Source organism: Pan troglodytes, chromosome 17 (assembly GCF_028858775.2).
Source record: "Pan troglodytes isolate AG18354 chromosome 17, NHGRI_mPanTro3-v2.0_pri, whole genome shotgun sequence".
In the NCBI taxonomy this organism is placed as follows: Eukaryota; Metazoa; Chordata; class Mammalia; order Primates; family Hominidae; genus Pan; species Pan troglodytes.
Window position 1 is genome coordinate 34,551,790 of NC_072415.2, and position 15,952 is coordinate 34,567,741.

Consider the following 15,952-nt stretch of genomic DNA (forward strand, 5'->3'; position numbering starts at 1 on the left):
CAAGGTGAAATTGCTGAGTCATATGGAAACACTTTGCTAAACTGCTGAACTGTTTTCTAAACAGACCATTACATTTCATTCTCACCAACAATGTGTGCAGTTTCCAGTTTCTCTACTTCCTTGCCAACACTTGGTAGTGTCAGTCTGTTTGATTTTAGCCATTTCAATAATTTCATAGTGGTGTCTTTCTTTTTTTTTATTATACTTTAAGTTTTAGGGTACATGTGCACATTGTGCAGGTTATTTACATATGTATACATGTGCCATGCTGGTGCACTGCACCCACTAACTCGTCATCTAGCATTAGGTATATCTCCCAATGCTATCCCTCCCCCCTCCCCCACCCCACAACAGTCCCCAGAGTGTGATATTCCCCTTCCTGTGCCCATGTGATCTCATTGTTCAATTCCCACCTATGAGTGAGAATATGCAGTGTTTGGTTTTTTGTTCTTGCGATAGTTTACTGAGAATGATGTTTTCCAATTTCATCCATGTCCCTGCAAAGGACATGAACTCATCATTTTTTATGGCTGCATAGTATTCCATGGTGTATATGTGCCACATTTTCTTAATCCAGTCTATCATTGTTGGACTTTGGGTTGGTTCCAAGTCTTTGCTATTGTGAATAATGCTGCAATAAACATACGTGTGCATGTGTCTTTATAGCAGCATGATTTATAGTCCTTTGGGTATATACCCAGTAATGGGATGGCTGGGTTAAATGGTATTTCCAGTTCTAGATCCCTGAGGAATTGCCACACTGACTTCCACAATGGTTGAAGTAGTTTACAGTCCCACCAACAGTGTAAAAGTGTTCCTATTTCTCCACATCCTCTCCAGCACCTGTTGTTTCCTGACTTTTTAATGATTGCCATTCTAACTGGTGTGAGATGGTATCTCATTGTGGTTTTGATTTGCATTTGTCTGATGGCCAGTGATGATGAGCATTTTTTCATGTGTTTTTTGGCTGCATAAATGTCTTCTTTTGAGAAGTGTCTGTTCATGTCCTTCGCCCACTTTTTGATGGGGTTGTTTGTTTTTTTCTTGTAAATTTGTTTGAGTTCATTGTAGATTCTGGATATTAGCCCTTTGTCAGATGAGTAGGTTGCGAAAATTTTCTCCCATTTTGTAGGTTGCCTGTTCACTCTGATGGTAGTTTCTTTTGCTGTGCAGAAGCTCTTTAGTTTAATTACATCCCATTCGTCAATTTTGTTTTTTGTTGCCATTGCTTTTGGTGTTTGAGACACGAAGTCTTTGCCCATGCCTATGTCCTGAATGGTAATGCCTACGTTTTCTTCTAGGGTTTTTATGGTTTTAGGTCTAATGTTTAAGTCTTTAATCCATCTTGAATTGATTTTTGTATAAGGTGTAAGGAAGGGATCCAGTTTCAGCTTTCTACATATGGCTAGCCAGTTTTCCCAGCACCATTTATTAAATAGGGAATCCTTTCCCCATTGCTGGTTTTTCTCAGGTTTGTCAAAGATCAGATAGTTGTAGATATGTGGCGTTATTTCTGAGGGCTCTGTTCTGTTCCATTGATCTATATCTCTGTTTTGGTACCAGTACCATGCTGTTTTGGTTACTGTAGCCTTGTAGTATAGTTTGAAGTCAGGTAGTGTGATGCCTCCAGCTTTGTTCTTTTGGCTTAGGATTGACTTGGCGATGCGGACTCTTTTTTGGTTCCATATGAACTTTAAAGTAGTTTTTTCCAATTCTGTGAAGAAAGTCATTGGTAGCTTGATGGGGATGGCATTGAATCTGTAAATTACCTTGGGCAGTATGGCCATTTTCACGATATTGATTCTTCCTACCCATGAGCATGGAATGTTCTTCCATTTGTTTGTATCCTCTTTTATTTCCTTGAGCAGCGGTTTGTAGTTCTCCTTGAAGAGGTCCTTCACATCCCTTGTAAGTTGGATTCCTAGGTATTTTATTCTCTTTGAAGCAATTGTGAATGGGAGTTCACTCATGATTTGGCTCTCTGTTTGTCTGTTGTTGGTATATAAGAATGCTTGTGATTTTTGTACATTGATTTTGTATCCTGAGACTTTGCTGAAGTTGCTTATCAGCTTAAGGAGATTTTGGGCTGAGACAATGGGGTTTTCTAGATATACAATCATGTCGTCTGCAAACAGGGACAATTTGACTTCCTCTTTTCCTAATTGAATACCCTTTATTTCCTTCTCCTGCCTAATTGCCCTGGCCAGAACTTCCAACACTATGTTGAATAGGAGTGGTGAGAGAGGGCATCCCTGTCTTGCGCCAGTTTTCAAAGGGAATGCTTCCAGTTTTTGCCCATTCAGTATGATATTGTCTGTGGGTTTGTCATAGATAGCTCTTATTATTTTGAAATACGTCCCATCAATACCTAATTTATGGAGAGTTTTTAGCATGAAAAGTTGTTGAATTTTGTCAAAGGCTTTTTCTGCATCTATTGAGATAATCATGTGGTTTTTGTCTTTGGCTCTGTTTATATGCTGGATTACATTTTTTGATTTGCGTATATTGAACCAGCCTTGCATCCCAGGGATGAAGCCCACTTGATCATGGTGGATAAGCTTTTTGATGTGCTGCTGGATTCGTTTTGCCAGTATTTTATTGAGGATTTTTGCATCAATGTTCATCAAGGATATTGGTCTAAAATTCTCTTTTTTGGTTGTGTCTCTGCCCGGCTTTGGTATCAGAATGATGCTGGCCTCATAAAATGAGTTAGGGAGGATTCCCTCTTTTTCTATTGATTGGAATAGTTTCAGAAGGAATGGTACCAGTTCCTCCTTGTACCTCTGGTAGAATTCGGCTGTGAATCCATTTGGTCCTGGACTCTTTTTGGTTGGTAAGCTATTGATTATTGCCACAATTTCAGCTCCTGTTATTGGTCTATTCAGAGATTCAACTTCTTCCTGGTTTGGTCTTGGGAGAGTGTATGTGTCCAGGAATGTATCCATTTCTTCTAGATTTTCTAGTTTATTTGCATAGAGGTGTTTGTAGTATTCTCTGATGGTAGTTTGTATTTCTGTGGGATCGGTGGTGATATCACCTTTATCATTTTTTATTGCATCCATTAGATCCTTCTGTCTTTTTTTCTTTGTTAGTCTTGCTAGCGGTCTATCAATTTTGTTGATCCTTTCAAAAAACCAGCTCCTGCATTCATTAATTTTTTGAAGGGTTGTTTGTGTCTCTATTTCCTTCAGTTCTGCTCTGATCTTAGTTATTTCTTGCCTTCTGCTAGCTTTTGAATGTGTTTGCTCTTGCTTTTCTAGTTCTTTTAATTGTGATGTTAGGGTGTCAATTTTGGATCTTTCCTGCTTTCTCTTGTGGGCATTTAGTGTTATAAATTTCCCTCTACACACTGCTTTGAATGCGTCCCAGAGATTCTGGTATGTTGTGTCTTTGTTCTCATTGGTTTCAAAGAACATCTTTATTTCTGCCTTCATTTCTTTATGTACCCAGTAGTCATTCAGGAGCAGGTTGTTCAGTTTCCATGTAGTTGAGCGGTTTTGAGTGAGATTCTTAATCCTGAGTTCTAGTTTGATTGCACTGTGGTCTGAGAGATAGTTTGTTATAATTTGTTCTTTTACATTTGCTGAGGAGAGCTTTACTTCCAAGTATGTGGTCAATTTTGGAATAGGTGTGGTGTGGTGCTGAAAAAAATGTATATTCTGTTGATTTGGGGTGGAGAGTTCTGTAGCTGTCTATTAGGTCTGCTTGGTGTAGAGCTGAGTTCAATTCCTGGGTATCCTTGTTGACTTTCTGTCTCGTTGATCTGTCTAATGTTGACAGTGGGGTGTTAAAGTCTCCGATTATTAATGTGTGGGAGTCTAAGTCTCTTTGTAGGTCACTCAGGACTTGCTTTATGAATCTTGGTGCTCCTGTATTGGGTGCATATATATTTAGGATAGTTAGCTCTTCTTGTTGAATTGATCCCTTTACCATTATGTAATGGCCTTCTTTGTCTCTTTTGATCTTTGTTGGTTTAAAGTCTGTTTTATCAGAGACTAGGATTGCAACCCCTGCCTTTTTTTGTTTTCCATTTGCTTGGTAGATCTTCCTCCATCCTTTTATTTTGAGCCTATGTGTGTCTCTGCACATGAGATGGGTTTCCTGAATACAGCACACTGATAGGTCTTGACTCTTTATCCAATTTGCCAGTCTGTGTCTTTTAATTGGAGCATTTAGTCCATTTACATTTAAAGTTAATATTGTTATGTGTGAATTTGATCCTGTCATTATGATGTTAGCTGGTTATTTTGCTTGTTAGTTGATGCAGTTTCTTGCTGTCTCGATGGTCTTTACATTTTGGCATGATTTTGCAGCAGCTGGTACCGGTTGTTCCTTTCCATGTTTAATGCTTCCTTCAGGAGCTCTTTTAGGGCAGGCCTGGTGGTGACAAAAATCTCTCAGCATTTGCTTGTCTGTAAAGTATTTTATTTCTCCTTCGTTTATGAAGCTTAGTTTGGCTGGACATGAAATTCTGGGTTGAAAATTCTTGTCTTTAAGAATGTTGAATATTGGCCCCCACTCTCTTCTGGCTTGTAGGGTTTCTGCCGAGAGATCCGCTGTTAGTCTGATGGGCTTCCCTTTGAGGGTAACCCGACCTTTCTCTCTGGCTGCCCTTAACATTTTTTCCTTCATTTCAACTTTGGTGAATCTGACAATTATGTGTCTTGGAGTTGCTCTTCTTGAGGAGTATCTTTGTGGCGTTCTCTGTATTTCCTGAATCTGAACGTTGGCCTGCCTTGCTAGATTGGGGAAGTTCTCCTGGATAATATCCTGCAGAGTGTTTTCCAACTCGGTTCCATTCTCCCCATCACTTTCAGATACACCAATCAGACGTAGATTTGGTCTTTTCACATAGTCCCATATTTCTTGGAGGCTTTGCTCATTTCTTTTTATTCTTTTTTCTCTAAACTTCCCTTCTCACTTCATTTCATTCATTTCATCTTCCATCACTGATACCCTTTCTTCCAGTTGATCGCGTCGGCTCCTGAGGCTTCTGCATTCTTCACATAGTTCTCTTGCCTTGGTTTTCAGCTCCATCAGCTCCTTTAAGCACTTCTCTGTATTGGTTATTCTAGTTATACATTCTTCTAAATTTTTTTCAAAGTTTTCAACTTCTTTGCCTTTGGTTTGAATGTCCTCCCGTAGCTCAGAGTAATTTGATCATCTGAAGCCTTCTTCTCTCAGCTCGTCAAAATCATTCTCCATCCAGCTTTGTTCCGTTGCTGGTGAGGAACTGCGTTCCTTTGGAGGAGGGGAGGCACTCTGCTTTTTAGAGTTTCCAGTTTTTCTGTTCTGTTTTTTCCCCATCTTTGTGGTTTTATCTACTTTTGGTCTTTGATGATGGTGATGTACAGATGGGTTTTTGGTGTGGATGTCCTTTCTGTTTGTTAGTTTTCCTTCTAACAGACAAGACCCTCAGCTGCAGGTCTGTTGGAATACCCTGCCATTTGAGGTGTCAGTGTGACCCTGCTAGGGGGTGCCTCCCAGTTAGGCTGCTCAGGGGTCAGGGACCCACTTGAGGAGGCAGTCTGCCCGTTCTCAGATCTCCAGCTGTGTGCTGGGAGAACCACTGCTCTCTTCAAAGCTGTCAGACAGGGACATTTAAGTCTGCAGAGGTTACTGCTGTCTTTTTGTTTGTCTGTGCCCTGCCCCCAGAGGTGGAGCCTACAGAGGCAGGCAGGCCTCCTTGAGCTGTGGTGGGCTCCACCCAATTCGAGCTTCCCGCTGCTTTGTTTACCTAAGCAAGCCTGGGCAATGGCGGGCGCCCCTCCCCCAGCCTCGCTGCCGCTTTGCAGTTTGATCTCAGACTGCTGTGCTAGCAATCAGCGAGACTCCGTGGGCGTAGGACCCTCTAAGCCAGGTGCCGGATATAATCTCGTGGTGCGCCGTTTTTTAAGCCCGTCAGAAAAGCGCAGTATTCGGGTGGGAGTGACTCGATTTTCCAGGTGCCCTCCGTCACCCCTTTCTTTGACTTGGAAAGGGAACTCCTTGACCCCTTGCACTTCCCAAGTGAGGCAGTGCCTCGCCCTGCTTCGGCTCGCGCACGGTGCGCACACCCACTGACCTGCGCCCACTGTCTGGCACTCCCGAGAGAGATGAACCCGGTACCTCAGATGGAAATGCAGAAATCACCGTCTTCTGCGTCGCTCACGCTGGGAGCTGTAGACCAGAGCTGTTCCTATTCGGCCATCTTGGCTCCCAATCAGTGGTGTCTTTCATTGTAAGTTTGCATTTCCCTAATGACTAATGATTTTGAGCATTTTAAAATGTGCTTTTCTGCCATGTGTATGCCATCTTTGGGGAAGTATCCATTTAAATCTTTTGTGATTTTAAAATGTTGTCTTATTATTGAGTTGTAAGAGTGCTTTATATATTCTGAATAGAAGTCTTTTATGAAATGTATGTTTTGCAAATCTTCTTTCCCAGTCTGTGGCCTCTATTAATTTTCTAATGATGTCTTTTGAAAAGCAAAATTTTTATATTTGATAGAGTATAATTTATCAATTTTTTTCTTTTCTAATGATGCTTTTAATTTCATTAAAAAAAAAAATTGCCTAACCTAAGTGACAAAAATTTTCTCCTAGGAGTTTTATAGTTTAGCTCACTCTTAGTTCAGGCATCCATTTGCATTAATTTTTTTCTATGATGAGAGTTAAGGATCAAGCTTCTTAGTTTACTTTGTATATGAATGTCCAATTGTTCTAGCATACTTTCCGGAAAAGGCTATTCTTTCTCTGTTGAATCGCCTTGGCACTATGTTGAAATCAGTTGACCATATATGTTTTGGTTCATTTCTGAACTCTCTGTTCCATTTTTTATCTATATGACTATTCTTACAACCAGTACTGCATTGTCTTGCTTACTGTATAGCTTTACAGTAGGTTTTGAAATCAGTGAGTACAAATCCTAAGAATTTTTTATTCGTTTTCAAAATTGTTTCAGCTATTTAAGATCCTTTGTATCTCCATATTAATTTTATATCAACTTGTCATCAATTTCTAAAAAAAAAAAAAAATGCTGCTTTTGAAGCAGGGTCTCTCTCTGTCACCCAGGCAGGAGTGCAGTGGCACAATCACAGCTCATTGCAGCCTCGGTCTCCCGGGCTCCAACTACCCTCCTGCCTCCTTTTTTAATTTTTCATAGAGACAAGGTCTCACTATGTTGCCCAGGTTCAAATCCTGAGCTCAAGTGATCCTCCCGCATGGACCTCCCAAAGTGCTGAGATTGCAAGCGTGAGCCACTGTGCTCACACTTCCTGGGATTTTAATAAGAATTGTCTTGAATGGGAAGATCAATTTGGAGAGAATTCCCATCTTAATAATATTGAATCTTTCAACACACGAATGTGGTTTATCTTTCCACTATTTTAGGTCTCCTTTAAGTTTCGCCATTCCTTCAGTAAATTTATTTCTAGGTATTTTATTATTGTTGATGCTTTGTGAATGATTTCTTAATTGAGTTTTTGAATTGATTGGTGCTAATATATAAAAATGCCACTCACTGAATTTTGTATATTGGCCTTGTAATTGTGACATTACTAAATTTGTTTACTTACTCTAGTAGATTTTTTGGTAGATTCCTTAAGCTTTTCTGTATCAAAGATTATGTCTGTGTATAAAGATAGTTTTACATCTTCCTTTACAACATGCATGCCTTTTATTTATTTGTTTTGTTTTGTCCCACAGTGTTAAATAGAAATGGTGAGAGCATGCATTTCTCCCTTGTTCCTGATCTTAGGAGGATAACTTTCAGCCTTTAACCATGAAGGATGATGTTAGTTGCCAAAGTTTTCTGTAGACGTCCTTTATCCAGCTGAGGAAGTTCCCTTCATTCCTAATTTTATGAGAATTTATATAATGAATCAAATCATCAAATAATTGTTTTCTATATCTATTAAGATGATTAATTTTTTTGTTTATTCTATTACTATGGTATTTTATGTTAATTGATTTTAAGATGTTAAAACAACTTTGCAGTTCTGGGATACACTTCATTTGACCATTGAGTATAATCTTTTTCATATGCTTTTAGATTTTATTTGTTAATATTTCTCAAGGATTTAAAAATCTGTGTCCATGAAGGATATTGGGCTATAGCTTTCTTTTATTCTAATTCCTTTGTCTAGCATTAGTATCCAGCTAATAGTTGTTTCATAGAATACAATGGAAAGTATTCTCTCCTTTTCTATTTTCTGAAACAGGCTGCGTAGAATTAGTATTATATCTTTCTTAGATGTTTGAAAGAATTCATCAATGATGCCATCTGTGTGTGAACTTTGTGGAGAGAATTTAAATTACTAATTCAATTTCTTTACTTGGCATAAGTATATTCAAAATTTCTATTTACTCGAGTCAATTTTGATAATTTGTGTCTTTCTAGGAATTTGTCCATTTCATCTAAGTTAACAAATTCGTTGGCATAAAGTTGTTCATTATATTCTTTTATAAGCCTGTTAATTTCTGTAGTGTCTGTAGTCACATTCCCTCTTTTGTTTCCAAATTTGGAAAAATTTTTATCTCTCTTTGTTTCTTGACTGATGTCTAGCTAGCCTACTGTTTCAATTTTGTTGATCATATCAAAGAACCAACTTTTGATTTCATTGACTTTCTTCTATTGCTTTTTTCTATTTTCTAGTTCATGGCATTCTGCTCGGATTTTTATTATTTCCTTCCTAGTATTTTGTGCTTAATTTGCTTTCTTTTTCTAACTTCTCAAGATGAAGACTTGCATTATTGATGTAAGGTATTTCCCCCCTTCTAATAGAAGTATATAAAGCTCAAATTTCTCTCTAAGCAACATTTTAGCTGTGACACATAGATTTTGATATATTGGTTCTCATTTACATTCAGTTTATGATATTTTTGAATTTCCCTTATGATTTGTTATGTGAATCATGAGATATTGAGAAGTATGTTGTTTCATTTTGAAATATTTGGGGATTTCTAAGATTTCTGTCTGCTATTGAGAAGAATGTATATTCTGTTTTTGGGTTGAGGGGGTCTGTATTTGTCAGTTTGATCAAGTTGTTCAAGACTTGTGTATCCTTATAGATTTTCCGTTATGATCTTTCAGTTACTGAGATAGGAGTATTAAAGTCTCTCTATATAATTATTAAATAGTCCATTTCTCCTTTCAATCTGTTTTATGTAATTTTTTGGCCCTAGTGATAAGGTATATGCATATTTATGATTATTATATCTTCTGGTCATGTCAATACTTTTATCATTATGAAATGTCCCTCTTTGTCTCTAGCAATACATCTTTTCTTAAAGTCTGCTTTGTCTGATATTAGCATAGCCACTGTAATTCTCCTACAGTTACTCTATTCATGGAGTATAGTGAATATGTAAATTTAACATGTGAATATGTGAATTTATCATGTGTGAATTTAAGGTGTTTCTCTTGTAGACTGCATATAAATTGAATCTTGTTTGTTATTGTCTGATAATTTCTGCTTTTTGATTGGAGCATTGAGTTGATTAATATTTAATGTAATTATTGACATCATTGAATTATGCCTCCCATTTTGCTATTTTTTCCCTATAAGGTCCATGTCCTTTTTCTTGTTCCTCTATTCCTCTTTGGCTGACTATTTTGTGTTAAATAAATATTTTTTAGTGTGCCATTTTAAATCCTGTGTTTATTTTGTAGTCATAGCTTTTGAAAACTTAAAAATGTGGTTGCTTTAGAGATTACAATATTCAATTTTAATTTATGACAATCTCAGGTTAATACTGGTTTAATTTGAGAAGAGTATAGTAACTAATATAACTCAATTTTCTTGTTCCTTCTAGTATTATTATATATGTTATATCAATGTCAGGTATAAACCAAAAATATGGTGTTGTAATTAATGCCCTAAACAATGTTATGCCTATAAAAAATTAGTATAAGAAAAGAAAAAAACATATATGATCTTCAATCTTTAATATTTACCAATTTACTTGCCATTTCACATTCTCTTTATTTCTTTCTGGAGATTTCAGTTACTCTATTTCCTTTCATCTTGAAGAACTTAAATTTTAGTATGTATTGTAGCAAAGTTCTGCTATAAAGGAATTTTCTCATTTTGTCTACTTGGAACTTTCTTTACTTTAATTTCTTTTTGAACAATGATTTTACTGAATGTAGAATTTCAGGTTGACTTTTTTTTCTTTCAGTGCTTTGAATATGGTATTCCACTGCCCACTGGGTTACATTGTTTCAGATGAAAGTCAGTTGCTTATCCTGTTATTCTTTTGTCCAGGATTAGTCATTTTCTTTTGCTGCGTTAGAGATCTTCTCTTTGTTTTTGTCTTTTGGTAGTTTGACAATGATGTATCTCTATGTGGTTCTCTTTGTGCTTATTTTATCTGATGCTTGTTGAGCTTCTTGGATCTGTAAGTTAATGATTTTCAAGTTTTGGGAGATTTCAGCCATTATTTCTTCAGTGAATTTTCTGGACCTTTCCCTTGTCTTCTGCTGGAACTCCCATCACACATATGTTGAAATGCTTGATGTTATCTGGCAAGCCTTTGAGGATCTGTTTATTTTTCTCCCTTTATTTCTCTCTGTTCTTCAGATTTAACAGTTTCCATTTATCTATCTTCAAGTTTCCTCTTCTTTCTTTTGCCATTTCAACTTTGCAGTTGTTCCTAGCTGGTGATTTTTTTTTCTTTCAGTTATACTCTTAAACTCTAGAATTTCCATTTGGTTCTTTCATATAGCTTCTATTTCTCTGTGTGGACTTCTTACTTCTTGACCAGTTGTTAGCATATTTTTCTTTTATCCTTTGAGCATCATTTTCTCTAACTCTTTTTTGTTTATTGTTTTAGTTTACTTATTTGAACACATCTATAACAGCTGTGTAAAGTCTTGCCTGCTAAGCCTAACATCTAGGATCACTCAGAGTCAGTTTCTAAAAATTGTTTCCTCCCAAATCCTCCAAGTACAGGTCATACTTTCCTGTTTTTTACATGTCTAGTAATTTACATTGTGGAAAACCTCTCCCACACAATATGCAACTGCTGATGCCTTGGCCCATCTGTTTTTTCTATTTCTATTTTTTAACCTGGCTCTCTAGAGGTCACTCCTCTGTCTGTGTAGTTTAATGGTCAACTAATGGCTCAAGCTTCGTTCAAACACCTTGAACCTATTAGACTTCCATCCTGTGCCAATTGAGTTATGTGAGGAACATATGCAAAGTTGCAGCCAGTTCTCACGTCTCCCTTGGTTTATCACATTTCCTAAGGGACCTCTGGATCTCTCCTACACACGGGTAGTTTAGCCATCAGCCAGGGATGTGTGGAGAGCTTATCTCAGCCCTTTCATGATGTTCTAAATTCCAAGATTGCCTTATTAAATTTCTGGCTGGTCAGTCACTCACCTTAAACTGAGAAACAAGACCTAAGTCTAGAAAAGCTGCAGGTTTTTACAGTCTATTCCAAACCAAAGCTGCCATATTTAGGTGTGAATGTAATAGAAGTTTGTTCCTTCCCCTATACCCCAAGGCAAGCCTGCCTTCTTTGGCAGCAAAATCCCTTTCTAATTACAGCCCGCCTAGGTTGGTATGGCCATATTCTTGCCAATTGAACTGAGGAAGGGGAGCATAGGAACAGCCCAGGCAAGAGGCCACAGACTTCCATCATTCTTGCCCAAAAACTCAATCAGTTTTTGTGTATTAGAATAAATTCTGCTTAATTTATTTTTTGGCTTTGGTAGGTTTCTGCATGCCAAAACAAATTTTTTAAAAGACAGTTTTGTCCATTTTATGCTTGTTTTCTCTAAAGGAGGATACCTGACCTCTTCATTATTTCTATTTTCGAGGCAAGGTCTTGCTCTGTCACCTGGGCTGGAATGCAGCAGCATGATCATAGTTCACTACAAACTCAAACTCCTGGGCTCAAGTGATCCCCCACTTCAGCCTCTTGAGTAGCTGAGACTACAGCACACCCACACCTGGCTATTTTTTTGTTATATTTTGTAGAGACAGGGTCTTGCTATGCTGCCCAGACTTGTCTTCAACTCCTGGCTTCAAGCGATTCTCACTCTTTGACCTCCCAAAATACGGGGATTACAGGCATGAGCCACCATGCCTGGCCATTATTTTTATCTTTAAATTTTATAGGTACATAGTAAGTGTATATATTTATGTGGTACTTGAGATATCTTATGTTGCCAATACCAGAAGGTAAAATCTGCTTCTATAATAAATTTGCTAGAAAGTAGTATTTAATAAATATGTGTTGAGCATGATTTGTTGAAAGGCAGACTCTGTGCTGAAAAGCCTTCAGAGCATAATAAACTAAGTATCTCAAGATGCCAGGTTATTCTAGGAACAAAAATAAATGTTTGTCAAGTGAATACATGATCTAAAGCATCAGCCAACTTTTTCTTTGCTTTTATGAGAAATTGAGGAATAATAACCTAGAAACTCTTTTGAAGCTTTTTTTTTTTTTTTTTTTTTTTTTTTTTTTTTTTTTTGATGGAGTCTCGCTCTGTCACCCAGGCTGCAGTGCAGTGGCATGATCTTGGCTCACTGCAACCTCCGCCTCCTGGATTCAAGCAATTCTCCTGCCTCAGCCTCCCCAGTAGCTGGGACTACAGGCACCTGCCACCACGCCCGGCTAATTTTTTGTATTTTTAGTAGAGATGGGGTTTCACTGTGTTTCAATCTCCTGGCCTTGTGATCTGCCTGCCTTGGGCTCCCAAAGTGCTGGGATTACAGGCGTGAGCCACCACGCCTGGCCTGAAGCTTTGTTTTGATAATAAATGTATTGATTTATTTGAGCTATTATATTAGATTCTGCTAAGATAATAAAAATTCCGTACTCTTCTACATCTTAAGAAGCCTTTTGCAGAGGTTCAATATCACTTACTTTTCGTTTACATAAAAAAAGGCAGAGCAATTACAATATAGGTAACCTTTCCCTGTAAAGGTTCTTACCCTCTTCTAGTTCAAATTCTGCATGAGCTTGTTGGAAGTTTTGGTGATATTCACCAAATGTGTCAATAGGATGGTGCTGTGTTTAATTAATAAACGTTTCCATTTAGGGATTAAACAAATTCTAGCTGTGAAGGAAGCCATCTTCATAAAGCCAGGTATTTCTGAATTAGGTTGGTGGATTGGGTTTATTATCTCGCTAAAAGCTTCATTTAATCTGACACTATACATCAGAGGTCTCAGATTGACAGCCTGGATCCAGCCCAAAAACATGTTTTATTTGGCCTGCACAGTGTTCTAACAAACTCTCTTGTTATCATTTAAAAATCAGAGATCTTGTGCAGCAATATAGATTTTCTAATTTGAAGATCTCGCAACACAGCTTTGCTTCCCTGAGGCAACAGTTGGCCATCAGCCCTTTAGAAGGTCCTGGAGCTCTGCTCTCCAGCTCACCTCAGTCCTTGCCTAGCCCCACCTGATTCGCTTTTTAATGACCACCTGGCCCTGTAGACATTTGATTTCAAGATTTTTTGGGACTGTGAATTTCTCTAAGGCCAGGTGGCTACCCGGGGGATAAATTGGTCATCAGTGGAGGATTAAGCTGCATGTATTTATCATAAAAGAACTTGGATCAAATAAGAAGTATTTGAGCCAGGTTAGAGAATAATATTTTGCATCCAGAGTATATATCAGTGAAATCATTTAAAACTGAATTTGGAGAGATTTGGATAAAAAGTATTTGAGCCAGGTTAGGGAATAATTTTTTTCATCCACAGTATATATCAGTGAAATCATTTAAAACTGAATTTGGATAGATAGGAGGAATAAGTTCTAGTGTTCTATGCCAGTGTAGGATGACTATAGTTAACACTAATACATTAAATAGTTTCCAATAGCTAGAAGAAGGATATTGAATGTTCCCAGCACAAAGAAATGATAAATGTTTGAGATAATGGATATGTTAATTACCCTGATCTGATCAATATACATTATATGTATCAAAACACCACTATATACTCCATAAATATGTACAATCATTATGTCAATTAAAACAATTTTAAAAAATTTTTTAAAAATCTAAAAAGCCAAAATGGGGGTAGATGAAGAATAGCATTGCTGTATCTAAAATAATTAAATTGAAATAATATAAATGCAATGTATTTATTCATTTATTGTTCATTGATTCACAAAATATTTACAGATCGAGTGTTTCTGGTTCACCATCATCTCTCTCTAGGACCTGAAGTTCCTCATATATAATAACCATAATATAATAAGTATTCTATATCTAATAAACAAACTCTCCCATATACATTCTGTGGATAAATAAATGAATGAATTGCATCCATATTATTTCATTGCTCTAGAAAATGAGATAACTTGCTGGGCACGGTGGCTCACGTCTGTAATCCCAGCACTTTGGGAGGCCGAGGCGGGCGGATCACGAGGTCAGGAGATCGAGACCATCCTGGCTAACACGGTGAAACCCCGTCTCTACTAAAAATACAAAAAAAAAAAAAAATTAGCCGGGCGTGGTGGCGGGTGCCTGTAGTCCCAGCTACTCGGGAGGCAGAGGCAGGAGAATGGCGTGAACCTGGGAGGTGGAGCTTGCGGTGAGCCAAGATCGCGCCACTGCACTCCAGCCTGGGTGACAGAGTGAGACTCTGTTTCAAAAAAAAAAAAAAAAAAAAAAGAAAAAGAAAATGAGATAACTTACTTCCTCAATTTTCCCCTTCCCAGCAACCCCCAAATTTCTATTTTAATTGATTTAAAATTACTATCTAGTGTATTAGTAAATTTTTTCACACTTCGTTAGTGAAAAAAAAAAAATTTTTTTTAAAACCAACCTGAAATATTAGACTTTTTACCTGTAATTGGGTCTGAACAATCTAGTTCTCATAAAGCAGAAAAAACCGAAACTTGTGGAAGCAAGCAGCTTATTATCATGAAGAAGACTTCAGCCTTCCAGTTTCTGGATGAAACTAGGGGCAGTAATATTAGAAACCCGAGTGGACCCTTTGCCTGAGAAACATGTTCATCTCTTAGTAATTTGGACTAGAGAGCATGCAAAATATGCATCAATATAAAATCAACTAACACAGATTCCAGGGTCACAAGCCCAAATAACAGTAAGATCTGTAAATATCAAGGAAAACGTAGATTTAAAATTTCAGATCAGATTCATTCCTCCACTCACAGCTGATACATATTGTGGTCAGAAGCTGGAAGTAAGCCTATGCTCTAATTAACTCTGCTCTGGGAGGCGAGGCTCTCACGAGAGAGAGGAGAGAGACGGGGGTGGGGGGTGGAGAGGATTAGGAGCACTTCAGAGAAAAGATCTGAGAGAAAAGCCTGGGACTCTGCCACCCAGCTCCCTGGCCCCTGGGAGGAGCCGTGGCAGATATTTGGGATGAGGCAGCATGCTGGTCCCTCAGCAGCATCCTTATCACGTCAGCTGTGGTAAGTGATATTCTTGATACTTGCTGTTTTGCCAGAAGTTAGAATATCGCTTTTCTCTTGAATTGATACATGCTGCTTAGAAGCCACTGGGTTTCTTGGCATGTCTATTTAGAATTACAGATAACCCAGTAAAAATTTTCAAACATCATGTAACATGTATTATCAATCCAGGCACGTGTAGATATTTGGACTCACGGAGACAGAGGAGTGTCATGGAAAAAGCATTGCATCAGGAATCAGGAGGCCTGGGGCCTAATTGAATCTTTGATTGTAATGTGATTTTAGCAAGGGGGCTTAACTGCACGGAGGCACTGTCTTCTCTTCATGGGAGACCATCCCCGATCATTGCTGCTATCTCCATAAATCCCAAAGGGAAATGATACTCAGTCTATTCCAGAGCTGCAAGACTTACAATCTCCCGGTCAGGATTTTTAGGCTCTAATCCATGTAAGAGATCCTGGTCTTTTAGCAGAAATAGAAATGTCCTCAAGTAGGGCACGCTGTTAGAGAATTTTTAAAAATAAATTGGGAAGTCATTGGTAATTTGTAGTAAGAAGAAAGACTTGTTTT

The 15,952-nt window shown here is 37.9% G+C and overlaps 1 long non-coding RNA gene across 2 annotated transcripts in view; it reads left to right on the forward strand.

The window, feature by feature from the left end:
- LOC104003108 (uncharacterized) overlaps window positions 1–15,952 on the forward strand; it is a 110,311-nt gene that overhangs the window by 19,939 nt on the left and 74,420 nt on the right. The gene's annotated exons all lie outside the window — the stretch shown is intronic.